The 27,993-nt window shown below is 39.0% G+C and overlaps 16 non-coding genes across 16 annotated transcripts; all 16 read right to left on the bottom strand.

Moving 5' to 3' along the window:
* Positions 1 to 206: 206 nt before the first annotated feature.
* Positions 207 to 279, bottom strand: TRNAK-CUU (transfer RNA lysine (anticodon CUU)). Its single transcript has one exon. It is a non-coding gene; the product is annotated as a tRNA-Lys (tRNA).
* Positions 280 to 1,050: 771 nt separating this feature from the next.
* Positions 1,051 to 1,123, bottom strand: TRNAK-CUU (transfer RNA lysine (anticodon CUU)). The gene has a single exon. It is a non-coding gene; the product is annotated as a tRNA-Lys (tRNA).
* Positions 1,124 to 2,738: 1,615 nt separating this feature from the next.
* Positions 2,739 to 2,811, bottom strand: TRNAK-CUU (transfer RNA lysine (anticodon CUU)). The gene has a single exon. It is a non-coding gene; the product is annotated as a tRNA-Lys (tRNA).
* A 2,460-nt stretch (positions 2,812 to 5,271) lies between these two features.
* TRNAK-CUU (transfer RNA lysine (anticodon CUU)) lies at positions 5,272 to 5,344 on the bottom strand. Its single transcript has one exon. It is a non-coding gene; the product is annotated as a tRNA-Lys (tRNA).
* Positions 5,345 to 6,959: 1,615 nt separating this feature from the next.
* TRNAK-CUU (transfer RNA lysine (anticodon CUU)) lies at positions 6,960 to 7,032 on the bottom strand. The gene has a single exon. It is a non-coding gene; the product is annotated as a tRNA-Lys (tRNA).
* A 771-nt stretch (positions 7,033 to 7,803) lies between these two features.
* On the bottom strand, positions 7,804 to 7,876 carry TRNAK-CUU (transfer RNA lysine (anticodon CUU)). Its single transcript has one exon. It is a non-coding gene; the product is annotated as a tRNA-Lys (tRNA).
* A 1,615-nt stretch (positions 7,877 to 9,491) lies between these two features.
* Positions 9,492 to 9,564, bottom strand: TRNAK-CUU (transfer RNA lysine (anticodon CUU)). Its single transcript has one exon. It is a non-coding gene; the product is annotated as a tRNA-Lys (tRNA).
* Positions 9,565 to 11,179: 1,615 nt separating this feature from the next.
* On the bottom strand, positions 11,180 to 11,252 carry TRNAK-CUU (transfer RNA lysine (anticodon CUU)). Its single transcript has one exon. It is a non-coding gene; the product is annotated as a tRNA-Lys (tRNA).
* Positions 11,253 to 13,711: 2,459 nt separating this feature from the next.
* TRNAK-CUU (transfer RNA lysine (anticodon CUU)) lies at positions 13,712 to 13,784 on the bottom strand. The gene has a single exon. It is a non-coding gene; the product is annotated as a tRNA-Lys (tRNA).
* A 2,459-nt stretch (positions 13,785 to 16,243) lies between these two features.
* Positions 16,244 to 16,316, bottom strand: TRNAK-CUU (transfer RNA lysine (anticodon CUU)). Its single transcript has one exon. It is a non-coding gene; the product is annotated as a tRNA-Lys (tRNA).
* A 2,459-nt stretch (positions 16,317 to 18,775) lies between these two features.
* On the bottom strand, positions 18,776 to 18,848 carry TRNAK-CUU (transfer RNA lysine (anticodon CUU)). The gene has a single exon. It is a non-coding gene; the product is annotated as a tRNA-Lys (tRNA).
* A 2,460-nt stretch (positions 18,849 to 21,308) lies between these two features.
* Positions 21,309 to 21,381, bottom strand: TRNAK-CUU (transfer RNA lysine (anticodon CUU)). Its single transcript has one exon. It is a non-coding gene; the product is annotated as a tRNA-Lys (tRNA).
* Positions 21,382 to 22,996: 1,615 nt separating this feature from the next.
* Positions 22,997 to 23,069, bottom strand: TRNAK-CUU (transfer RNA lysine (anticodon CUU)). The gene has a single exon. It is a non-coding gene; the product is annotated as a tRNA-Lys (tRNA).
* A 771-nt stretch (positions 23,070 to 23,840) lies between these two features.
* Positions 23,841 to 23,913, bottom strand: TRNAK-CUU (transfer RNA lysine (anticodon CUU)). The gene has a single exon. It is a non-coding gene; the product is annotated as a tRNA-Lys (tRNA).
* A 1,615-nt stretch (positions 23,914 to 25,528) lies between these two features.
* TRNAK-CUU (transfer RNA lysine (anticodon CUU)) lies at positions 25,529 to 25,601 on the bottom strand. The gene has a single exon. It is a non-coding gene; the product is annotated as a tRNA-Lys (tRNA).
* A 1,615-nt stretch (positions 25,602 to 27,216) lies between these two features.
* TRNAK-CUU (transfer RNA lysine (anticodon CUU)) lies at positions 27,217 to 27,289 on the bottom strand. The gene has a single exon. It is a non-coding gene; the product is annotated as a tRNA-Lys (tRNA).
* Positions 27,290 to 27,993: the final 704 nt, after the last annotated feature.

The raw sequence follows: 27,993 nt of genomic DNA, 5'->3' as shown, positions 1-27,993 counted from the left end.
TCAGGTTGGCATGTTTAGTACTTGAATAGGAGTGATATCACTGTATGTTAACCTAGACTCAGGCCCTACCTAATCTTGGAGATACATTTCTCATGAATGAGTAACCAAGGGAGATACAATTTTTAGGAGTTAGTGCATGTCTAATGCAAGATTAATCACCATATTATGAGAGCCAATGCTATCATCCAGCAAAAAATACTCGTTTTCGCCCAACGTGGGGCTCGAACCCACGACCCTGAGATTAAGAGTCTCATGCTCTACCGACTGAGCTAGCCGGGCTCCCACTTAAATATGGTATGCAGACTCATCATTTTTTATTAAGGAAAACTGTTTCTGGATATTCCTCTGCTCTTGTTTTGCAAGGAACTTCACTTTTATATATCCTTCAGAGGAAAGAATGTCAAGTAAAATAAGACGAAATGAAAATGGAAGGTGTGAAATTTTCATTTTGAGATTGCATAAGAAATCAAATTCCTCTCACGTGCTATAGAATACCTAAACACTTTTGATTAAACCACTTTAGTTGTTATAATGACACCAAATTTGAAAGCCATCTGTGACTTTTCTGTTCTTACTCTGCAACAACCATGGCAATTACAAGTTAAAAAGTAAAATGTATGCAAATTTTAGAATGGAGAATGCGGGCATCGATCCCGCTACCTCTCGCATGCTAAGCGAGCGCTCTACCATTTGAGCTAATTCCCCTGTGTGCTCACTCAGCATCACATTTCAAAAGTAACGTTACTGCTGTCTACACTTTATTTTAAGTCTAATTGCCCATAACATGAGTGTTCAGTTCACTCCTAACTGATGCCTTAACTACACCTAGGGGATGTTTTACACTTCAGGTTGGCATGTTTAGTACTTGAATAGGAGTGATATCACTGTATGTTAACCTAGACTCAGGCCCTACCTAATCTTGGAGATACATTTCTCATGAATGAGTAACCAAGGGAGATACAATTTTTAGGAGTTAGTGCATGTCTAATGCAAGATTAATCACCATATTATGAGAGCCAATGCAATCATCCAGCAAAAAATACTCGTTTTCGCCCAACGTGGGGCTCGAACCCACGACCCTGAGATTAAGAGTCTCATGCTCTACCGACTGAGCTAGCCGGGCTCCCACTCAAATATGGTATGCAGACTCATCATTTTTTATTAAGGAAAACCGTTTCTGGATATTCCTCTGCTCTTGCTTTGCAAGGAACTTCACTTTTATACATCCTTCAGAGGAAAGAATGTCAAGTAAAATAAGACGAAATGAAAATGGAAGGTGTGAAATTTTCATTTTGAGATTGCATAAGAAATCAAATTCCTCTCACGTGCTATAGAATACCTAAACACTTTTGATTAAACCACTTTAGTTGTTATAATGACACCAAATTTGAAAGCCATCTGTGACTTTCCTGTTCTTACTCTGCAACAACCATGGCAATTACAAGTTAAAAAGTAAAATGTATGCAAATTTTAGAATGGAGAATGCGGGCATCGATCCCGCTACCTCTCGCATGCTAAGCGAGCGCTCTACCATTTGAGCTAATTCCCCTGTGTGCTCACTCAGCATCACATTTCAAAAGTAACGTTACTGCTGTCCACACTTTATTTTAAGTCTAATTGCCCATAACATGAGTGTTCAGTTCACTCCTAACTGATGCCTTAACTACACCTAGGGGATGTTTTACACTTCAGGTTGGCATGTTTAGTACTTGAATAGGAGTGATATCACTGTATGTTAACCTAGACTCAGGCCCTACCTAATCTTGGAGATACATTTCTCATGAATGAGTAACCAAGGGAGATACAATTTTTAGGAGTTAGTGCATGTCTAATGCAAGATTAATCACCATATTATGAGAGCCAATGCAATCATCCAGCAAAAAATACTCGTTTTCGCCCAATGTGGGGCTCGAACCCACGACCCTGAGATTAAGAGTCTCATGCTCTACCGACTGAGCTAGCCGGGCTCCCACTCAAATATTGTATGCAGACTCATCATTTTTTATTAAGGAAAACCGTTTCTGGATATTCCTCTGCTCTTGTTTTGCAAGGAACTTCACTTTTATACATCCTTCAGAGGAAAGAATGTCAAGTAAAATAAGACGAAATGAAAATGGAAGGTGTGAAATTTTCATTTTGAGATTGCATAAGAAATCAAATTCCTCTCACGTGCTATAGAATACCTAAACACTTTTGATTAAACCACTTTAGTTGTTATAATGACACCAAATTTGAAAGCCATCTGTGACTTTTCTGTTCTTACTCTGCAACAACCATGGCAATTACAAGTTAAAAAGTAAAATGTATGCAAATTTTAGAATGGAGAATGCGGGCATCGATCCCGCTACCTCTCGCATGCTAAGCGAGCGCTCTACCATTTGAGCTAATTCCCCTGTGTGCTCACTCAGCATCACATTTCAAAAGTAACGTTACTGCTGTCCACACTTTATTTTAAGTCTAATTGCCCATAACATGAGTGTTCAGTTCACTCCTAACTGATGCCTTAACTACACCTAGCGGCTGTTTTACACTTCAGGTTGGCATGTTTAGTACTTGAATAGGAGTGATATCACTGTATGTTAACCTAGACTCAGGCCCTACCTAATCTTGGAGATACATTTCTCATGAATGAGTAACCAAGGGAGATACAATTTTTAGGAGTTAGTGCATGTCTAATGCAAGATTAATCACCATATTATGAGAGCCAATGCAATCATCCAGCAAAAAATACTCGTTTTCGCCCAACGTGGGGCTCGAACCCACGACCCTGAGATTAAGAGTCTCATGCTCTACCAACTGAGCTAGCCGGGCTCCCACTCAAATATGGTATGCAGACTCATCATTTTTTATTAAGGAAAACCGTTTCTGGATATTCCTCTGCTCTTGTTTTGCAAGGAACTTCACTTTTATACATCCTTCAGAGGAAAGAATGTCAAGTAAAATAAGACGAAATGAAAATGGAAGGTGTGAAATTTTCATTTTGAGATTGCATAAGAAATCAAATTCCTCTCACGTGCTATAGAATACCTAAACACTTTTGATTAAACCACTTTAGTTGTTATAATGACACCAAATTTGAAAGCCATCTGTGACTTTTCTGTTCTTACTCTGCAACAACCATGGCAATTACAAGTTAAAAAGTAAAATGTATGCAAATTTTAGAATGGAGAATGCGGGCATCGATCCCGCTACCTCTCGCATGCTAAGCGAGCGCTCTACCATTTGAGCTAATTCCCCTGTGTGCTCACTCAGCATCACATTTCAAAAGTAACGTTACTGCTGTCCACACTTTATTTTAAGTCTAATTGCCCATAACATGAGTGTTCAGTTCACTCCTAACTGATGCCTTAACTACACCTAGGGGATGTTTTACACTTCAGGTTGGCATGTTTAGTACTTGAATAGGAGTGATATCACTGTATGTTAACCTAGACTCAGGCCCTACCTAATCTTGGAGATAAATTTCTCATGAATGAGTAACCAAGGGAGATACAATTTTTAGGAGTTAGTGCATGTCTAATGCAAGATTAATCACCATATTATGAGAGCCAATGCTATCATCCAGCAAAAAACTACTCGTTTTCGCCCAACGTGGGGCTCGAACCCACGATCCTGAGATTAAGAGTCTCATGCTCTACCGACTGAGCTAGCCAGGCTCCCACTTAAATATGGTATGCAGACTCATCATTTTTTATTAAGGAAAACTGTTTCTGGATATTCCTCTGCTCTTGTTTTGCAAGGAACTTCACTTTTATACATCCTTCAGAGGAAAGAATGTCAAGTAAAATAAGACGAAATGAAAATGGAAGGTGTGAAATTTTCATTTTGAGATTGCATAAGAAATCAAATTCCTCTCACGTGCTATAGAATACCTAAACACTTTTGATTAAACCACTTTAGTTGTTATAATGACACCAAATTTGAAAGCCATCTGTGACTTTTCTGTTCTTACTCTGCAACAACCATGGCAATTACAAGTAAAAAAGTAAAATGTATGCAAATTTTAGAATGGAGAATGCGGGCATCGATCCCGCTACCTCTCGCATGCTAAGCGAGCGCTCTACCATTTGAGCTAATTCCCCTGTGTGCTCACTCAGCATCACATTTCCAAAGTAACGTTACTGCTGTCCACACTTTATTTTAAGTCTAATTGCCCATAACATGAGTGTTCAGTTCACTCCTAACTGATGCCTTAACTACACCTAGGGGATGTTTTACACTTCAGGTTGGCATGTTTAGTACTTGAATAGGAGTGATATCACTGTATGTTAACCTAGACTCAGGCCCTACCTAATCTTGGAGATACATTTCTCATGAATAAGTAACCAAGGGAGATACAATTTTTAGGAGTTAGTGCATGTCTAATGCAAGATTAATCACCATATTATGAGAGCCAATGCAATCATCCAGCAAAAAATACTCGTTTTCGCCCAACGTGGGGCTCGAACCCACGACCCTGAGATTAAGAGTCTCATGCTCTACCGACTGAGCTAGCCTGGCTCCCACTCAAATATGGTATGCAGACTCATCATTTTTTATTAAGGAAAACCGTTTTTGGATATTCCTCTGCTCTTGTTTTGCAAGGAACTTCACTTTTATACATCCTTCAGAGGAAAGAATGCCAAGTAAAATAAGACGAAATGAAAATGGAAGGTGTGAAATTTTCATTTTGAGATTGCATAAGAAATCAAATTCCTCTCACGTGCTATAGAATACCTAAACACTTTTGATTAAACCACTTTAGTTGTTATAATGACACCAAATTTGAAAGCCATCTGTGACTTTTCTGTTCTTACTCTGCAACAACCATGGCAATTACAAGTTAAAAAGTAAAATGTATGCAAATTTTAGAATGGAGAATGCGGGCATCGATCCCGCTACCTCTCGCATGCTAAGCGAGCGCTCTACCATTTGAGCTAATTCCCCTGTGTGCTCACTCAGCATCACATTTCAAAAGTAACGTTACTGCTGTCCACACTTTATTTTAAGTCTAATTGCCCATAACATGAGTGTTCAGTTCACTCCTAACTGATGCCTTAACTACACCTAGGGGATCTTTTACACTTCAGGTTGGCATGTTTAGTACTTGAATAGGAGTGATATCACTGTATGTTAACCTAGACTCAGGCCCTACCTAATCTTGGAGATACATTTCTCATGAATGAGTAACCAAGGGAGATACAATTTTTAGGAGTTAGTGCATGTCTAATGCAAGATTAATCACCATATTATGAGAGCCAATGCTATCATCCAGCAAAAAATACTCGTTTTCGCCCAACGTGGGGCTCGAACCCACGACCCTGAGATTAAGAGTCTCATGCTCTACCGACTGAGCTAGCCGGGCTCCCACTTAAATATGGTATGCAGACTCATCATTTTTTATTAAGGAAAACCGTTTCTGGATATTCCTCTGCTCTTGTTTTGCAAGGAACTTCACTTTTATACATCCTTCAGAGGAAAGAATGTCAAGTAAAATAAGACGAAATGAAAATGGAAGGTGTGAAATTTTCATTTTGAGATTGCATAAGAAATCAAATTCCTCTCACGTGCTATAGAATACCTAAACACTTTTGATTAAACCACTTTAGTTGTTATAATGACACCAAATTTGAAAGCCATCTGTGACTTTTCTGTTCTTACTCTGCAACAACCATGGCAATTACAAGTTAAAAAGTAAAATGTATGCAAATTTTAGAATGGAGAATGCGGGCATCGATCCCGCTACCTCTCGCATGCTAAGCGAGCGCTCTACCATTTGAGCTAATTCCCCTGTGTGCTCACTCAGCATCACATTTCAAATGTAACGTTACTGCTGTCCACACTTTATTTTAAGTCTAATTGCCCATAACATGAGTGTTCAGTTCACTCCTAACTGATGCCTTAACTACACCTAGGTGATGTTTTACACTTCAGGTTGGCATGTTTAGTACTTGAATAGGAGTGATATCACTGTATGTTAACCTAGACTCAGGCCCTACCTAATCTTGGAGATACATTTCTCATGAATGAGTAACCAAGGGAGATACAATTTTTAGGAGTTAGTGCATGTCTAATGCAAGATTAATCACCATATTATGAGAGCCAATGCTATCATCCAGCAAAAAATACTCGTTTTCGCCCAACGTGGGGCTCGAACCCACGACCCTGAGATTAAGAGTATCATGCTCTACCGACTGAGCTAGCCGGGCTCCCACTTAAATATGGTATGCAGACTCATCATTTTTTATTAAGGAAAACTGTTTCTGGATATTCCTCTGCTCTTGTTTTGCAAGGAACTTCACTTTTATACATCCTTCAGAGGAAAGAATGTCAAGTAAAATAAGACGAAATGAAAATGGAAGGTGTGAAATTTTCATTTTGAGATTGCATAAGAAATCAAATTCCTCTCACGTGCTATAGAATACCTAAACACTTTTGATTAAACCACTTTAGTTGTTATAATGACACCAAATTTGAAAGCCATCTGTGACTTTTCTGTTCTTACTCTGCAACAACCATGGCAATTACAAGTTAAAAAGTAAAATGTATGCAAATTTTAGAATGGAGAATGCGGGCATCGATCCCGCTACCTCTCGCATGCTAAGCGAGCGCTCTACCATTTGAGCTAATTCCCCTGTGTGCTCACGCAGCATCACATTTCAAAAGTAACGTTACTGCTGTCCACACTTTATTTTAAGTCTAATTGCCCATAACATGAGTGTTCAGTTCACTCCTAACTGATGCCTTAACTACACCTAGGGGATGTTTTACACTTCAGGTTGGCATGTTTAGTACTTGAATAGGAGTGATATCACTGTATGTTAACCTAGACTCAGGCCCTACCTAATCTTGGAGATACATTTCTCATGAATGAGTAACCAAGGGAGATACAATTTTTAGGAGTTAGTGCATGTCTAATGCAAGATTAATCACCATATTATGAGAGCCAATGCAATCATCCAGCAAAAATTACTCGTTTTCGCCCAACGTGGGGCTCGAACCCACGACCCTGAGATTAAGAGTCTCATGCTCTACCGACTGAGCTAGCCGGGCTCCCACTTAAATATGGTATGCAGACTCATCATTTTTTATTAAGGAAAACTGTTTCTGGATATTCATCTGCTCTTGTTTTGCAAGGAACTTCACTTTTATACATCCTTCAGAGGAAAGAATGTCAAGTAAAATAAGACGAAATGAAAATGGAAGGTGTGAAATTTTCATTTTGAGATTGCATAAGAAATCAAATTCCTCTCACGTGCTATAGAATACCTAAACACTTTTGATTAAACCACTTTAGTTGTTATAATGACACCAAATTTGAAAGCCATCTGTGACTTTTCTGTTCTTACTCTGCAACAACCATGGCAATTACAAGTAAAAAAGTAAAATGTATGCAAATTTTAGAATGGAGAATGCGGGCATCGATCCCGCTACCTCTCGCATGCTAAGCGAGCGCTCTACCATTTGAGCTAATTCCCCTGTGTGCTCACTCAGCATCACATTTCCAAAGTAACGTTACTGCTGTCCACACTTTATTTTAAGTCTAATTGCCCATAACATGAGTGTTCAGTTCACTCCTAACTGATGCCTTAACTACACCTAGGGGATGTTTTACACTTCAGGTTGGCATGTTTAGTACTTGAATAGGAGTGATATCACTGTATGTTAACCTAGACTCAGGCCCTACCTAATCTTGGAGATACATTTCTCATGAATAAGTAACCAAGGGAGATACAATTTTTAGGAGTTAGTGCATGTCTAATGCAAGATTAATCACCATATTATGAGAGCCAATGCAATCATCCAGCAAAAAATACTCGTTTTCGCCCAACGTGGGGCTCGAACCCACGACCCTGAGATTAAGAGTCTCATGCTCTACCGACTGAGCTAGCCGGGCTCCCACTCAAATATGGTATGCAGACTCATCATTTTTTATTAAGGAAAACCGTTTTTGGATATTCCTCTGCTCTTGTTTTGCAAGGAACTTCACTTTTATACATCCTTCAGAGGAAAGAATGCCAAGTAAAATAAGACGAAATGAAAATGGAAGGTGTGAAATTTTCATTTTGAGATTGCATAAGAAATCAAATTCCTCTCACGTGCTATAGAATACCTAAACACTTTTGATTAAACCACTTTAGTTGTTATAATGACACCAAATTTGAAAGCCATCTGTGACTTTTCTGTTCTTACTCTGCAACAACCATGGCAATTACAAGTTAAAAAGTAAAATGTATGCAAATTTTAGAATGGAGAATGCGGGCATCGATCCCGCTACCTCTCGCATGCTAAGCGAGCGCTCTACCATTTGAGCTAATTCCCCTGTGTGCTCACTCAGCATCACATTTCAAATGTAACGTTACTGCTGTCCACACTTTATTTTAAGTCTAATTGCCCATAACATGAGTGTTCAGTTCACTCCTAACTGATGCCTTAACTACACCTAGGGGATGTTTTACACTTCAGGTTGGCATGTTTAGTACTTGAATAGGAGTGATATCACTGTATGTTAACCTAGACTCAGGCCCTACCTAATCTTGGAGATACATTTCTCATGAATGAGTAACCAAGGGAGATACAATTTTTAGGAGTTAGTGCATGTCTAATGCAAGATTAATCACCATATTATGAGAGCCAATGCAATCATCCAGCAAAAAATACTCGTTTTCGCCCAATGTGGGGCTCGAACCCACGACCCTGAGATTAAGAGTCTCATGCTCTACCGACTGAGCTAGCCGGGCTCCCACTCAAATATGGTATGCAGACTCATCATTTTTTATTAAGGAAAACCGTTTCTGGATATTCCTCTGCTCTTGTTTTGCAAGGAACTTCACTTTTATACATCCTTCAGAGGAAAGAATGTCAAGTAAAATAAGACGAAATGAAAATGGAAGGTGTGAAATTTTCATTTTGAGATTGCATAAGAAATCAAATTCCTCTCACGTGCTATAGAATACCTAAACACTTTTGATTAAACCACTTTAGTTGTTATAATGACACCAAATTTGAAAGCCATCTGTGACTTTTCTGTTCTTACTCTGCAACAACCATGGCAATTACAAGTTAAAAAGTAAAATGTATGCAAATTTTAGAATGGAGAATGCGGGCATCGATCCCGCTACCTCTCGCATGCTAAGCGAGCGCTCTACCATTTGAGCTAATTCCCCTGTGTGCTCACTCAGCATCACATTTCAAAAGTAACGTTACTGCTGTCCACACTTTATTTTAAGTCTAATTGCCCATAACATGAGTGTTCAGTTCACTCCTAACTGATGCCTTAACTACACCTAGGGGATCTTTTACACTTCAGGTTGGCATGTTTAGTACTTGAATAGGAGTGATATCACTGTATGTTAACCTAGACTCAGGCCCTACCTAATCTTGGAGATACATTTCTCATGAATGAGTAACCAAGGGAGATACAATTTTTAGGAGTTAGTGCATGTCTAATGCAAGATTAATCACCATATTATGAGAGCCAATGCTATCATCCAGCAAAAAATACTCGTTTTCGCCCAACGTGGGGCTCGAACCCACGACCCTGAGATTAAGAGTCTCATGCTCTACCGACTGAGCTAGCCGGGCTCCCACTTAAATATGGTATGCAGACTCATCATTTTTTATTAAGGAAAACCGTTTCTGGATATTCCTCTGCTCTTGTTTTGCAAGGAACTTCACTTTTATACATCCTTCAGAGGAAAGAATGTCAAGTAAAATAAGACGAAATGAAAATGGAAGGTGTGAAATTTTCATTTTGAGATTGCATAAGAAATCAAATTCCTCTCACGTGCTATAGAATACCTAAACACTTTTGATTAAACCACTTTAGTTGTTATAATGACACCAAATTTGAAAGCCATCTGTGACTTTTCTGTTCTTACTCTGCAACAACCATGGCAATTACAAGTTAAAAAGTAAAATGTATGCAAATTTTAGAATGGAGAATGCGGGCATCGATCCCGCTACCTCTCGCATGCTAAGCGAGCGCTCTACCATTTGAGCTAATTCCCCTGTGTGCTCACTCAGCATCACATTTCAAATGTAACGTTACTGCTGTCCACACTTTATTTTGTGTCTAATTGCCCATAACATGAGTGTTCAGTTCACTCCTAACTGATGCCTTAACTACACCTAGGTGATGTTTTACACTTCAGGTTGGCATGTTTAGTACTTGAATAGGAGTGATATCACTGTATGTTAACCTAGACTCAGGCCCTACCTAATCTTGGAGATACATTTCTCATGAATGAGTAACCAAGGGAGATACAATTTTTAGGAGTTAGTGCATGTCTAATGCAAGATTAATCACCATATTATGAGAGCCAATGCTATCATCCAGCAAAAAATACTCGTTTTCGCCCAACGTGGGGCTCGAACCCACGACCCTGAGATAAAGAGTATCATGCTCTACCGACTGAGCTAGCCGGGCTCCCACTTAAATATGGTATGCAGACTCATCATTTTTTATTAAGGAAAACTGTTTCTGGATATTCCTCTGCTCTTGTTTTGCAAGGAACTTCACTTTTATACATCCTTCAGAGGAAAGAATGTCAAGTAAAATAAGACGAAATGAAAATGGAAGGTGTGAAATTTTCATTTTGAGATTGCATAAGAAATCAAATTCCTCTCACGTGCTATAGAATACCTAAACACTTTTGATTAAACCACTTTAGTTGTTATAATGACACCAAATTTGAAAGCCATCTGTGACTTTTCTGTTCTTACTCTGCAACAACCATGGCAATTACAAGTTAAAAAGTAAAATGTATGCAAATTTTAGAATGGAGAATGCGGGCATCGATCCCGCTACCTCTCGCATGCTAAGCGAGCGCTCTACCATTTGAGCTAATTCCCCTGTGTGCTCACGCAGCATCACATTTCAAAAGTAACGTTACTGCTGTCCACACTTTATTTTAAGTCTAATTGCCCATAACATGAGTGTTCAGTTCACTCCTAACTGATGCCTTAACTACACCTAGGGGATGTTTTACACTTCAGGTTGGCATGTTTAGTACTTGAATAGGAGTGATATCACTGTATGTTAACCTAGACTCAGGCCCTACCTAATCTTGGAGATACATTTCTCATGAATGAGTAACCAAGGGAGATACAATTTTTAGGAGTTAGTGCATGTCTAATGCAAGATTAATCACCATATTATGAGAGCCAATGCAATCATCCAGCAAAAATTACTCGTTTTCGCCCAACGTGGGGCTCGAACCCACGACCCTGAGATTAAGAGTCTCATGCTCTACCGACTGAGCTAGCCGGGCTCCCACTTAAATATGGTATGCAGACTCATCATTTTTTATTAAGGAAAACTGTTTCTGGATATTCATCTGCTCTTGTTTTGCAAGGAACTTCACTTTTATACATCCTTCAGAGGAAAGAATGTCAAGTAAAATAAGACGAAATGAAAATGGAAGGTGTGAAATTTTCATTTTGAGATTGCATAAGAAATCAAATTCCTCTCACGTGCTATAGAATACCTAAACACTTTTGATTAAACCACTTTAGTTGTTATAATGACACCAAATTTGAAAGCCATCTGTGACTTTTCTGTTCTTACTCTGCAACAACCATGGCAATTACAAGTAAAAAAGTAAAATGTATGCAAATTTTAGAATGGAGAATGCGGGCATCGATCCCGCTACCTCTCGCATGCTAAGCGAGCGCTCTACCATTTGAGCTAATTCCCCTGTGTGCTCACTCAGCATCACATTTCCAAAGTAACGTTACTGCTGTCCACACTTTATTTTAAGTCTAATTGCCCATAACATGAGTGTTCAGTTCACTCCTAACTGATGCCTTAACTACACCTAGGGGATGTTTTACACTTCAGGTTGGCATGTTTAGTACTTGAATAGGAGTGATATCACTGTATGTTAACCTAGACTCAGGCCCTACCTAATCTTGGAGATACATTTCTCATGAATAAGTAACCAAGGGAGATACAATTTTTAGGAGTTAGTGCATGTCTAATGCAAGATTAATCACCATATTATGAGAGCCAATGCAATCATCCAGCAAAAAATACTCGTTTTTGCCCAACGTGGGGCTCGAACCCACAACCCTGAGATTAAGAGTCTCATGCTCTACCGACTGAGCTAGCCGGGCTCCCACTCAAATATGGTATGCAGACTCATCATTTTTTATTAAGGAAAACCGTTTTTGGATATTCCTCTGCTCTTGTTTTGCAAGGAACTTCACTTTTATACATCCTTCAGAGGAAAGAATGCCAAGTAAAATAAGACGAAATGAAAATGGAAGGTGTGAAATTTTCATTTTGAGATTGCATAAGAAATCAAATTCCTCTCACGTGCTATAGAATACCTAAACACTTTTGATTAAACCACTTTAGTTGTTATAATGACACCAAATTTGAAAGCCATCTGTGACTTTTCTGTTCTTACTCTGCAACAACCATGGCAATTACAAGTAAAAAAGTAAAATGTATGCAAATTTTAGAATGGAGAATGCGGGCATCGATCCCGCTACCTCTCGCATGCTAAGCGAGCGCTCTACCATTTGAGCTAATTCCCCTGTGTGCTCACTCAGCATCACATTTCCAAAGTAACGTTACTGCTGTCCACACTTTATTTTAAGTCTAATTGCCCATAACATGAGTGTTCAGTTCACTCCTAACTGATGCCTTAACTACACCTAGGGGATGTTTTACACTTCAGGTTGGCATGTTTAGTACTTGAATAGGAGTGATATCACTGTATGTTAACCTAGACTCAGGCCCTACCTAATCTTGGAGATACATTTCTCATGAATAAGTAACCAAGGGAGATACAATTTTTAGGAGTTAGTGCATGTCTAATGCAAGATTAATCACCATATTATGAGAGCCAATGCAATCATCCAGCAAAAAATACTCGTTTTCGCCCAACGTGGGGCTCGAACCCACAACCCTGAGATTAAGAGTCTCATGCTCTACCGACTGAGCTAGCCGGGCTCCCACTCAAATATGGTATGCAGACTCATCATTTTTTATTAAGGAAAACCGTTTTTGGATATTCCTCTGCTCTTGTTTTGCAAGGAACTTCACTTTTATACATCCTTCAGAGGAAAGAATGCCAAGTAAAATAAGACGAAATGAAAATGGAAGGTGTGAAATTTTCATTTTGAGATTGCATAAGAAATCAAATTCCTCTCACGTGCTATAGAATACCTAAACACTTTTGATTAAACCACTTTAGTTGTTATAATGACACCAAATTTGAAAGCCATCTGTGACTTTTCTGTTCTTACTCTGCAACAACCATGGCAATTACAAGTAAAAAAGTAAAATGTATGCAAATTTTAGAATGGAGAATGCGGGCATCGATCCCGCTACCTCTCGCATGCTAAGCGAGCGCTCTACCATTTGAGCTAATTCCCCTGTGTGCTCACTCAGCATCACATTTCCAAAGTAACGTTACTGCTGTCCACACTTTATTTTAAGTCTAATTGCCCATAACATGAGTGTTCAGTTCACTCCTAACTGATGCCTTAACTACACCTAGGGGATGTTTTACACTTCAGGTTGGCATGTTTAGTACTTGAATAGGAGTGATATCACTGTATGTTAACCTAGACTCAGGCCCTACCTAATCTTGGAGATACATTTCTCATGAATAAGTAACCAAGGGAGATACAATTTTTAGGAGTTAGTGCATGTCTAATGCAAGATTAATCACCATATTATGAGAGCCAATGCAATCATCCAGCAAAAAATACTCGTTTTCGCCCAACGTGGGGCTCGAACCCACGACCCTGAGATTAAGAGTCTCATGCTCTACCGACTGAGCTAGCCGGGCTCCCACTCAAATATGGTATGCAGACTCATCATTTTTTATTAAGGAAAACCGTTTTTGGATATTCCTCTGCTCTTGTTTTGCAAGGAACTTCACTTTTATACATCCTTCAGAGGAAAGAATGCCAAGTAAAATAAGACGAAATGAAAATGGAAGGTGTGAAATTTTCATTTTGAGATTGCATAAGAAATCAAATTCCTCTCACGTGCTATAGAATACCTAAACACTTTTGATTAAACCACTTTAGTTGTTATAATGACACCAAATTTGAAAGCCATCTGTGACTTTTCTGTTCTTACTCTGCAACAACCATGGCAATTACAAGTTAAAAAGTAAAATGTATGCAAATTTTAGAATGGAGAATGCGGGCATCGATCCCGCTACCTCTCGCATGCTAAGCGAGCGCTCTACCATTTGAGCTAATTCCCCTGTGTGCTCACTCAGCATCACATTTCAAATGTAACGTTACTGCTGTCCACACTTTATTTTAAGTCTAATTGCCCATAACATGAGTGTTCAGTTCACTCCTAACTGATGCCTTAACTACACCTAGGGGATGTTTTACACTTCAGGTTGGCATGTTTAGTACTTGAATAGGAGTGATATCACTGTATGTTAACCTAGACTCAGGCCCTACCTAATCTTGGAGATACATTTCTCATGAATGAGTAACCAAGGGAGATACAATTTTTAGGAGTTAGTGCATGTCTAATGCAAGATTAATCACCATATTATGAGAGCCAATGCAATCATCCAGCAAAAAATACTCGTTTTCGCCCAATGTGGGGCTCGAACCCACGACCCTGAGATTAAGAGTCTCATGCTCTACCGACTGAGCTAGCCGGGCTCCCACTCAAATATGGTATGCAGACTCATCATTTTTTATTAAGGAAAACCGTTTCTGGATATTCCTCTGCTCTTGTTTTGCAAGGAACTTCACTTTTATACATCCTTCAGAGGAAAGAATGTCAAGTAAAATAAGACGAAATGAAAATGGAAGGTGTGAAATTTTCATTTTGAGATTGCATAAGAAATCAAATTCCTCTCACGTGCTATAGAATACCTAAACACTTTTGATTAAACCACTTTAGTTGTTATAATGACACCAAATTTGAAAGCCATCTGTGACTTTTCTGTTCTTACTCTGCAACAACCATGGCAATTACAAGTTAAAAAGTAAAATGTATGCAAATTTTAGAATGGAGAATGCGGGCATCGATCCCGCTACCTCTCGCATGCTAAGCGAGCGCTCTACCATTTGAGCTAATTCCCCTGTGTGCTCACTCAGCATCACATTTCAAAAGTAACGTTACTGCTGTCCACACTTTATTTTAAGTCTAATTGCCCATAACATGAGTGTTCAGTTCACTCCTAACTGATGCCTTAACTACACCTAGGGGATCTTTTACACTTCAGGTTGGCATGTTTAGTACTTGAATAGGAGTGATATCACTGTATGTTAACCTAGACTCAGGCCCTACCTAATCTTGGAGATACATTTCTCATGAATGAGTAACCAAGGGAGATACAATTTTTAGGAGTTAGTGCATGTCTAATGCAAGATTAATCACCATATTATGAGAGCCAATGCTATCATCCAGCAAAAAATACTCGTTTTCGCCCAACGTGGGGCTCGAACCCACGACCCTGAGATGAAGAGTATCATGCTCTACCGACTGAGCTAGCCGGGCTCCCACTTAAATATGGTATGCAGACTCATCATTTTTTATTAAGGAAAACTGTTTCTGGATATTCCTCTGCTCTTGTTTTGCAAGGAACTTCACTTTTATACATCCTTCAGAGGAAAGAATGTCAAGTAAAATAAGACGAAATGAAAATGGAAGGTGTGAAATTTTCATTTTGAGATTGCATAAGAAATCAAATTCCTCTCACGTGCTATAGAATACCTAAACACTTTTGATTAAACCACTTTAGTTGTTATAATGACACCAAATTTGAAAGCCATCTGTGACTTTTCTGTTCTTACTCTGCAACAACCATGGCAATTACAAGTTAAAAAGTAAAATGTATGCAAATTTTAGAATGGAGAATGCGGGCATCGATCCCGCTACCTCTCGCATGCTAAGCGAGCGCTCTACCATTTGAGCTAATTCCCCTGTGTGCTCACGCAGCATCACATTTCAAAAGTAACGTTACTGCTGTCCACACTTTATTTTAAGTCTAATTGCCCATAACATGAGTGTTCAGTTCACTCCTAACTGATGCCTTAACTACACCTAGGGGATGTTTTACACTTCAGGTTGGCATGTTTAGTACTTGAATAGGAGTGATATCACTGTATGTTAACCTAGACTCAGGCCCTACCTAATCTTGGAGATACATTTCTCATGAATGAGTAACCAAGGGAGATACAATTTTTAGGAGTTAGTGCATGTCTAATGCAAGATTAATCACCATATTATGAGAGCCAATGCAATCATCCAGCAAAAATTACTCGTTTTCGCCCAACGTGGGGCTCGAACCCACGACCCTGAGATTAAGAGTCTCATGCTCTACCGACTGAGCTAGCCGGGCTCCCACTTAAATATGGTATGCAGACTCATCATTTTTTATTAAGGAAAACTGTTTCTGGATATTCATCTGCTCTTGTTTTGCAAGGAACTTCACTTTTATACATCCTTCAGAGGAAAGAATGTCAAGTAAAATAAGACGAAATGAAAATGGAAGGTGTGAAATTTTCATTTTGAGATTGCATAAGAAATCAAATTCCTCTCACGTGCTATAGAATACCTAAACACTTTTGATTAAACCACTTTAGTTGTTATAATGACACCAAATTTGAAAGCCATCTGTGACTTTTCTGTTCTTACTCTGCAACAACCATGGCAATTACAAGTAAAAAAGTAAAATGTATGCAAATTTTAGAATGGAGAATGCGGGCATCGATCCCGCTACCTCTCGCATGCTAAGCGAGCGCTCTACCATTTGAGCTAATTCCCCTGTGTGCTCACTCAGCATCACATTTCCAAAGTAACGTTACTGCTGTCCACACTTTATTTTAAGTCTAATTGCCCATAACATGAGTGTTCAGTTCACTCCTAACTGATGCCTTAACTACACCTAGGGGATGTTTTACACTTCAGGTTGGCATGTTTAGTACTTGAATAGGAGTGATATCACTGTATGTTAACCTAGACTCAGGCCCTACCTAATCTTGGAGATACATTTCTCATGAATAAGTAACCAAGGGAGATACAATTTTTAGGAGTTAGTGCATGTCTAATGCAAGATTAATCACCATATTATGAGAGCCAATGCAATCATCCAGCAAAAAATACTCGTTTTCGCCCAACGTGGGGCTCGAACCCACAACCCTGAGATTAAGAGTCTCATGCTCTACCGACTGAGCTAGCCGGGCTCCCACTCAAATATGGTATGCAGACTCATCATTTTTTATTAAGGAAAACCGTTTTTGGATATTCCTCTGCTCTTGTTTTGCAAGGAACTTCACTTTTATACATCCTTCAGAGGAAAGAATGCCAAGTAAAATAAGACGAAATGAAAATGGAAGGTGTGAAATTTTCATTTTGAGATTGCATAAGAAATCAAATTCCTCTCACGTGCTATAGAATACCTAAACACTTTTGATTAAACCACTTTAGTTGTTATAATGACACCAAATTTGAAAGCCATCTGTGACTTTTCTGTTCTTACTCTGCAACAACCATGGCAATTACAAGTAAAAAAGTAAAATGTATGCAAATTTTAGAATGGAGAATGCGGGCATCGATCCCGCTACCTCTCGCATGCTAAGCGAGCGCTCTACCATTTGAGCTAATTCCCCTGTGTGCTCACTCAGCATCACATTTCAAATGTAACGTTACTGCTGTCCACACTTTATTTTAAGTCTAATTGCCCATAACATGAGTGTTCAGTTCACTCCTAACTGATGCCTTAACTACACCTAGGGGATGTTTTACACTTCAGGTTGGCATGTTTAGTACTTGAATAGGAGTGATATCACTGTATGTTAACCTAGACTCAGGCCCTACCTAATCTTGGAGATACATTTCTCATGAATGAGTAACCAAGGGAGATACAATTTTTAGGAGTTAGTGCATGTCTAATGCAAGATTAATCACCATATTATGAGAGCCAATGCAATCATCCAGCAAAAAATACTCGTTTTCGCCCAATGTGGGGCTCGAACCCACGACCCTGAGATTAAGAGTCTCATGCTCTACCGACTGAGCTAGCCGGGCTCCCACTCAAATATGGTATGCAGACTCATCATTTTTTATTAAGGAAAACCGTTTCTGGATATTCCTCTGCTCTTGTTTTGCAAGGAACTTCACTTTTATACATCCTTCAGAGGAAAGAATGTCAAGTAAAATAAGACGAAATGAAAATGGAAGGTGTGAAATTTTCATTTTGAGATTGCATAAGAAATCAAATTCCTCTCACGTGCTATAGAATACCTAAACACTTTTGATTAAACCACTTTAGTTGTTATAATGACACCAAATTTGAAAGCCATCTGTGACTTTTCTGTTCTTACTCTGCAACAACCATGGCAATTACAAGTTAAAAAGTAAAATGTATGCAAATTTTAGAATGGAGAATGCGGGCATCGATCCCGCTACCTCTCGCATGCTAAGCGAGCGCTCTACCATTTGAGCTAATTCCCCTGTGTGCTCACTCAGCATCACATTTCAAAAGTAACGTTACTGCTGTCCACACTTTATTTTAAGTCTAATTGCCCATAACATGAGTGTTCAGTTCACTCCTAACTGATGCCTTAACTACACCTAGGTGATGATTTACACTTCAGGTTGGCATGTTTAGTACTTGAATAGGAGTGATATCACTGTATGTTAACCTAGACTCAGGCCCTACCTAATCTTGGAGATACATTTCTCATGAATGAGTAACCAAGGGAGATACAATTTTTAGGAGTTAGTGCATGTCTAATGCAAGATTAATCACCATATTATGAGAGCCAATGCTATCATCCAGCAAAAATTACTCGTTTTCGCCCAACGTGGGGCTCGAACCCACGACCCTGAGATTAAGAGTCTCATGCTCTACCGACTGAGCTAGCCGGGCTCCCACTTAAATATGGTATGCAGACTCATCATTTTTTATTAAGGAAAACTGTTTCTGGATATTCCTCTGCTCTTGTTTTGCAAGGAACTTCACTTTTATACATCCTTCAGAGGAAAGAATGTCAAGTAAAATAAGACGAAATGAAAATGGAAGGTGTGAAATTTTCATTTTGAGATTGCATAAGAAATCAAATTCCTCTCACGTGCTATAGAATACCTAAACACTTTTGATTAAACCACTTTAGTTGTTATAATGACACCAAATTTGAAAGCCATCTGTGACTTTTCTGTTCTTACTCTGCAACAACCATGGCAATTACAAGTTAAAAAGTAAAATGTATGCAAATTTTAGAATGGAGAATGCGGGCATCGATCCCGCTACCTCTCGCATGCTAAGCGAGCGCTCTACCATTTGAGCTAATTCCCCTGTGTGCTCACTCAGCATCACATTTCAAAAGTAACGTTACTGCTGTCCACACTTTATTTTAAGTCTAATTGCCCATAACATGAGTGTTCAGTTCACTCCTAACTGATGCCTTAACTACACCTAGGGGATGTTTTACACTTCAGGTTGGCATGTTTAGTACTTGAATAGGAGTGATATCACTGTATGTTAACCTAGACTCAGGCCCTACCTAATCTTGGAGATACATTTCTCATGAATGAGTAACCAAGGGAGATACAATTTTTAGGAGTTAGTGCATGTCTAATGCAAGATTAATCACCATATTATGAGAGCCAATGCTATCATCCAGCAAAAAACTACTCGTTTTCGCCCAACGTGGGGCTCGAACCCACGATCCTGAGATTAAGAGTCTCATGCTCTACCGACTGAGCTAGCCAGGCTCCCACTTAAATATGGTATGCAGACTCATCATTTTTTATTAAGGAAAACTGTTTCTGGATATTCCTCTGCTCTTGTTTTGCAAGGAACTTCACTTTTATACATCCTTCAGAGGAAAGAATGTCAAGTAAAATAAGACGAAATGAAAATGGAAGGTGTGAAATTTTCATTTTGAGATTGCATAAGAAATCAAATTCCTCTCACGTGCTATAGAATACCTAAACACTTTTGATTAAACCACTTTAGTTGTTATAATGACACCAAATTTGAAAGCCATCTGTGACTTTTCTGTTCTTACTCTGCAACAACCATGGCAATTACAAGTAAAAAAGTAAAATGTATGCAAATTTTAGAATGGAGAATGCGGGCATCGATCCCGCTACCTCTCGCATGCTAAGCGAGCGCTCTACCATTTGAGCTAATTCCCCTGTGTGCTCACTCAGCATCACATTTCCAAAGTAACGTTACTGCTGTCCACACTTTATTTTAAGTCTAATTGCCCATAACATGAGTGTTCAGTTCACTCCTAACTGATGCCTTAACTACACCTAGGGGATGTTTTACACTTCAGGTTGGCATGTTTAGTACTTGAATAGGAGTGATATCACTGTATGTTAACCTAGACTCAGGCCCTACCTAATCTTGGAGATACATTTCTCATGAATAAGTAACCAAGGGAGATACAATTTTTAGGAGTTAGTGCATGTCTAATGCAAGATTAATCACCATATTATGAGAGCCAATGCAATCATCCAGCAAAAAATACTCGTTTTCGCCCAACGTGGGGCTCGAACCCACGACCCTGAGATTAAGAGTCTCATGCTCTACCGACTGAGCTAGCCTGGCTCCCACTCAAATATGGTATGCAGACTCATCATTTTTTATTAAGGAAAACCGTTTTTGGATATTCCTCTGCTCTTGTTTTGCAAGGAACTTCACTTTTATACATCCTTCAGAGGAAAGAATGCCAAGTAAAATAAGACGAAATGAAAATGGAAGGTGTGAAATTTTCATTTTGAGATTGCATAAGAAATCAAATTCCTCTCACGTGCTATAGAATACCTAAACACTTTTGATTAAACCACTTTAGTTGTTATAATGACACCAAATTTGAAAGCCATCTGTGACTTTTCTGTTCTTACTCTGCAACAACCATGGCAATTACAAGTTAAAAAGTAAAATGTATGCAAATTTTAGAATGGAGAATGCGGGCATCGATCCCGCTACCTCTCGCATGCTAAGCGAGCGCTCTACCATTTGAGCTAAATCCCCTGTGTGCTCACTCAGCATCACATTTCAAAAGTAACGTTACTGCTGTCCACACTTTATTTTAAGTCTAATTGCCCATAACATGAGTGTTCAGTTCACTCCTAACTGATGCCTTAACTACACCTAGGGGATCTTTTACACTTCAGGTTGGCATGTTTAGTACTTGAATAGGAGTGATATCACTGTATGTTAACCTAGACTCAGGCCCTACCTAATCTTGGAGATACATTTCTCATGAATGAGTAACCAAGGGAGATACAATTTTTAGGAGTTAGTGCATGTCTAATGCAAGATTAATCACCATATTATGAGAGCCAATGCTATCATCCAGCAAAAAATACTCGTTTTCGCCCAACGTGGGGCTCGAACCCACGACCCTGAGATTAAGAGTCTCATGCTCTACCGACTGAGCTAGCCGGGCTCCCACTTAAATATGGTATGCAGACTCATCATTTTTTATTAAGGAAAACCGTTTCTGGATATTCCTCTGCTCTTGTTTTGCAAGGAACTTCACTTTTATACATCCTTCAGAGGAAAGAATGTCAAGTAAAATAAGACGAAATGAAAATGGAAGGTGTGAAATTTTCATTTTGAGATTGCATAAGAAATCAAATTCCTCTCACGTGCTATAGAATACCTAAACACTTTTGATTAAACCACTTTAGTTGTTATAATGACACCAAATTTGAAAGCCATCTGTGACTTTTCTGTTCTTACTCTGCAACAACCATGGCAATTACAAGTTAAAAAGTAAAATGTATGCAAATTTTAGAATGGAGAATGCGGGCATCGATCCCGCTACCTCCCGCATGCTAAGCGAGCTCTCTACCATTTGAGCTAATTCCCCTGTGTGCTCACTCAGCATCACATTTCAAATGTAACGTTACTGCTGTCCACACTTTATTTTAAGTCTAATTGCCCATAACATGAGTGTTCAGTTCACTCCTAACTGATGCCTTAACTACACCTAGGTGATGTTTTACACTTCAGGTTGGCATGTTTAGTACTTGAATAGGAGTGATATCACTGTATGTTAACCTAGACTCAGGCCCTACCTAATCTTGGAGATACATTTCTCATGAATGAGTAACCAAGGGAGATACAATTTTTAGGAGTTAGTGCATGTCTAATGCAAGATTAATCACCATATTATGAGAGCCAATGCTATCATCCAGCAAAAAATACTCGTTTTCGCCCAACGTGGGGCTCGAACCCACGACCCTGAGATTAAGAGTATCATGCTCTACCGACTGAGCTAGCCGGGCTCCCACTTAAATATGGTATGCAGACTCATCATTTTTTATTAAGGAAAACTGTTTCTGGATATTCCTCTGCTCTTGTTTTGCAAGGAACTTCACTTTTATACATCCTTCAGAGGAAAGAATGTCAAGTAAAATAAGACGAAATGAAAATGGAAGGTGTGAAATTTTCATTTTGAGATTGCATAAGAAATCAAATTCCTCTCACGTGCTATAGAATACCTAAACACTTTTGATTAAACCACTTTAGTTGTTATAATGACACCAAATTTGAAAGCCATCTGTGACTTTTCTGTTCTTACTCTGCAACAACCATGGCAATTACAAGTTAAAAAGTAAAATGTATGCAAATTTTAGAATGGAGAATGCGGGCATCGATCCCGCTACCTCTCGCATGCTAAGCGAGCGCTCTACCATTTGAGCTAATTCCCCTGTGTGCTCACGCAGCATCACATTTCAAAAGTAACGTTACTGCTGTCCACACTTTATTTTAAGTCTAATTGCCCATAACATGAGTGTTCAGTTCACTCCTAACTGATGCCTTAACTACACCTAGGGGATGTTTTACACTTCAGGTTGGCATGTTTAGTACTTGAATAGGAGTGATATCACTGTATGTTAACCTAGACTCAGGCCCTACCTAATCTTGGAGATACATTTCTCATGAATGAGTAACCAAGGGAGATACAATTTTTAGGAGTTAGTGCATGTCTAATGCAAGATTAATCACCATATTATGAGAGCCAATGCAATCATCCAGCAAAAATTACTCGTTTTCGCCCAACGTGGGGCTCGAACCCACGACCCTGAGATTAAGAGTCTCATGCTCTACCGACTGAGCTAGCCGGGCTCCCACTTAAATATGGTATGCAGACTCATCATTTTTTATTAAGGAAAACTGTTTCTGGATATTCATCTGCTCTTGTTTTGCAAGGAACTTCACTTTTATACATCCTTCAGAGGAAAGAATGTCAAGTAAAATAAGACGAAATGAAAATGGAAGGTGTGAAATTTTCATTTTGAGATTGCATAAGAAATCAAATTCCTCTCACGTGCTATAGAATACCTAAACACTTTTGATTAAACCACTTTAGTTGTTATAATGACACCAAATTTGAAAGCCATCTGTGACTTTTCTGTTCTTACTCTGCAACAACCATGGCAATTACAAGTAAAAAAGTAAAATGTATGCAAATTTTAGAATGGAGAATGCGGGCATCGATCCCGCTACCTCTCGCATGCTAAGCGAGCGCTCTACCATTTGAGCTAATTCCCCTGTGTGCTCACTCAGCATCACATTTCCAAAGTAACGTTACTGCTGTCCACACTTTATTTTAAGTCTAATTGCCCATAACATGAGTGTTCAGTTCACTCCTAACTGATGCCTTAACTACACCTAGGGGATGTTTTACACTTCAGGTTGGCATGTTTAGTACTTGAATAGGAGTGATATCACTGTATGTTAACCTAGACTCAGGCCCTACCTAATCTTGGAGATACATTTCTCATGAATAAGTAACCAAGGGAGATACAATTTTTAGGAGTTAGTGCATGTCTAATGCAAGATTAATCACCATATTATGAGAGCCAATGCAATCATCCAGCAAAAAATACTCGTTTTCGCCCAACGTGGGGCTCGAACCCACGACCCTGAGATTAAGAGTCTCATGCTCTACCGACTGAGCTAGCCGGGCTCCCACTCAAATATGGTATGCAGACTCATCATTTTTTATTAAGGAAAACCGTTTTTGGATATTCCTCTGCTCTTGTTTTGCAAGGAACTTCACTTTTATACATCCTTCAGAGGAAAGAATGCCAAGTAAAATAAGACGAAATGAAAATGGAAGGTGTGAAATTTTCATTTTGAGATTGCATAAGAAATCAAATTCCTCTCACGTGCTATAGAATACCTAAACACTTTTGATTAAACCACTTTAGTTGTTATAATGACACCAAATTTGAAAGCCATCTGTGACTTTTCTGTTCTTACTCTGCAACAACCATGGCAATTACAAGTTAAAAAGTAAAATGTATGCAAATTTTAGAATGGAGAATGCGGGCATCGATCCCGCTACCTCTCGCATGCTAAGCGAGCGCTCTACCATTTGAGCTAATTCCCCTGTGTGCTCACTCAGCATCACATTTCAAATGTAACGTTACTGCTGTCCACACTTTATTTTAAGTCTAATTGCCCATAACATGAGTGTTCAGTTCACTCCTAACTGATGCCTTAACTACACCTAGGGGATGTTTTACACTTCAGGTTGGCATGTTTAGTACTTGAATAGGAGTGATATCACTGTATGTTAACCTAGACTCAGGCCCTACCTAATCTTGGAGATACATTTCTCATGAATGAGTAACCAAGGGAGATACAATTTTTAGGAGTTAGTGCATGTCTAATGCAAGATTAATCACCATATTATGAGAGCCAATGCAATCATCCAGCAAAAAATACTCGTTTTCGCCCAATGTGGGGCTCGAACCCACGACCCTGAGATTAAGAGTCTCATGCTCTACCGACTGAGCTAGCCGGGCTCCCACTCAAATTTGGTATGCAGACTCATCATTTTTTATTAAGGAAAACCGTTTCTGGATATTCCTCTGCTCTTGTTTTGCAAGGAACTTCACTTTTATACATCCTTCAGAGGAAAGAATGTCAAGTAAAATAAGACGAAATGAAAATGGAAGGTGTGAAATTTTCATTTTGAGATTGCATAAGAAATCAAATTCCTCTCACGTGCTATAGAATACCTAAACACTTTTGATTAAACCACTTTAGTTGTTATAATGACACCAAATTTGAAAGCCATCTGTGACTTTTCTGTTCTTACTCTGCAACAACCATGGCAATTACAAGTTAAAAAGTAAAATGTATGCAAATTTTAGAATGGAGAATGCGGGCATCGATCCCGCTACCTCTCGCATGCTAAGCGAGCGCTCTACCATTTGAGCTAATTCCCCTGTGTGCTCACTCAGCATCACATTTCAAAAGTAACGTTACTGCTGTCCACACTTTATTTTAAGTCTAATTGCCCATAACATGAGTGTTCAGTTCACTCCTAACTGATGCCTTAACTACACCTAGGGGATCTTTTACACTTCAGGTTGGCATGTTTAGTACTTGAATAGGAGTGATATCACTGTATGTTAACCTAGACTCAGGCCCTACCTAATCTTGGAGATACATTTCTCATGAATGAGTAACCAAGGGAGATACAATTTTTAGGAGTTAGTGCATGTCTAATGCAAGATTAATCACCATATTATGAGAGCCAATGCTATCATCCAGCAAAAAATACTCGTTTTCGCCCAACGTGGGGCTCGAACCCACGACCCTGAGATTAAGAGTCTCATGCTCTACCGACTGAGCTAGCCGGGCTCCCACTTAAATATGGTATGCAGACTCATCATTTTTTATTAAGGAAAACCGTTTCTGGATATTCCTCTGCTCTTGTTTTGCAAGGAACTTCACTTTTATACATCCTTCAGAGGAAAGAATGTCAAGTAAAATAAGACGAAATGAAAATGGAAGGTGTGAAATTTTCATTTTGAGATTGCATAAGAAATCAAATTCCTCTCACGTGCTATAGAATACCTAAACACTTTTGATTAAACCACTTTAGTTGTTATAATGACACCAAATTTGAAAGCCATCTGTGACTTTTCTGTTCTTACTCTGCAACAACCATGGCAATTACAAGTTAAAAAGTAAAATGTATGCAAATTTTAGAATGGAGAATGCGGGCATCGATCCCGCTACCTCTCGCATGCTAAGCGAGCGCTCTACCATTTGAGCTAATTCCCCTGTGTGCTCACTCAGCATCACATTTCAAATGTAACGTTACTGCTGTCCACACTTTATTTTAAGTCTAATTGCCCATAACATGAGTGTTCAGTTCACTCCTAACTGATGCCTTAACTACACCTAGGTGATGTTTTACACTTCAGGTTGGCATGTTTAGTACTTGAATAGGAGTGATATCACTGTATGTTAACCTAGACTCAGGCCCTACCTAATCTTGGAGATACATTTCTCATGAATGAGTAACCAAGGGAGATACAATTTTTAGGAGTTAGTGCATGTCTAATGCAAGATTAATCACCATATTATGAGAGCCAATGCTATCATCCAGCAAAAAATACTCGTTTTCGCCCAACGTGGGGCTCGAACCCACGACCCTGAGATTAAGAGTATCATGCTCTACCGACTGAGCTAGCCGGGCTCCCACTTAAATATGGTATGCAGACTCATCATTTTTTATTAAGGAAAACTGTTTCTGGATATTCCTCTGCTCTTGTTTTGCAAGGAACTTCACTTTTATACATCCTTCAGAGGAAAGAATGTCAAGTAAAATAAGACGAAATGAAAATGGAAGGTGTGAAATTTTCATTTTGAGATTGCATAAGAAATCAAATTCCTCTCACGTGCTATAGAATACCTAAACACTTTTGATTAAACCACTTTAGTTGTTATAATGACACCAAATTTGAAAGCCATCTGTGACTTTTCTGTTCTTACTCTGCAACAACCATGGCAATTACAAGTTAAAAAGTAAAATGTATGCAAATTTTAGAATGGAGAATGCGGGCATCGATCCCGCTACCTCTCGCATGCTAAGCGAGCGCTCTACCATTTGAGCTAATTCCCCTGTGTGCTCACGCAGCATCACATTTCAAAAGTAACGTTACTGCTGTCCACACTTTATTTTAAGTCTAATTGCCCATAACATGAGTGTTCAGTTCACTCCTAACTGATGCCTTAACTACACCTAGGGGATGTTTTACACTTCAGGTTGGCATGTTTAGTACTTGAATAGGAGTGATATCACAGTATGTTAACCTAGACTCAGGCCCTACCTAATCTTGGAGATACATTTCTCATGAATGAGTAACCAAGGGAGATACAATTTTTAGGAGTTAGTGCATGTCTAATGCAAGATTAATCACCATATTATGAGAGCCAATGCAATCATCCAGCAAAAATTACTCGTTTTCGCCCAACGTGGGGCTCGAACCCACGACCCTGAGATTAAGAGTCTCATGCTCTACCGACTGAGCTAGCCGGGCTCCCACTTAAATATGGTATGCAGACTCATCATTTTTTATTAAGGAAAACTGTTTCTGGATATTCATCTGCTCTTGTTTTGCAAGGAACTTCACTTTTATACATCCTTCAGAGGAAAGAATGTCAAGTAAAATAAGACGAAATGAAAATGGAAGGTGTGAAATTTTCATTTAGAGATTGCATAAGAAATCAAATTCCTCTCACGTGCTATAGAATACCTAAACACTTTTGATTAAACCACTTTAGTTGTTATAATGACACCAAATTTGAAAGCCATCTGTGACTTTTCTGTTCTTACTCTGCAACAACCATGGCAATTACAAGTAAAAAAGTAAAATGTATGCAAATTTTAGAATGGAGAATGCGGGCATCGATCCCGCTACCTCTCGCATGCTAAGCGAGCGCTCTACCATTTGAGCTAATTCCCCTGTGTGCTCACTCAGCATCACATTTCCAAAGTAACGTTACTGCTGTCCACACTTTATTTTAAGTCTAATTGCCCATAACATGAGTGTTCAGTTCACTCCTAACTGATGCCTTAACTACACCTAGGGGATGTTTTACACTTCAGGTTGGCATGTTTAGTACTTGAATAGGAGTGATATCACTGTATGTTAACCTAGACTCAGGCCCTACCTAATCTTGGAGATACATTTCTCATGAATAAGTAACCAAGGGAGATACAATTTTTAGGAGTTAGTGCATG

Source organism: Triturus cristatus, chromosome 4_1 (assembly GCF_964204655.1).
Source record: "Triturus cristatus chromosome 4_1, aTriCri1.1, whole genome shotgun sequence".
In the NCBI taxonomy this organism is placed as follows: domain Eukaryota; kingdom Metazoa; phylum Chordata; class Amphibia; order Caudata; family Salamandridae; genus Triturus; species Triturus cristatus.
This window is presented reverse-complemented; position numbering and strand designations above follow the sequence as displayed.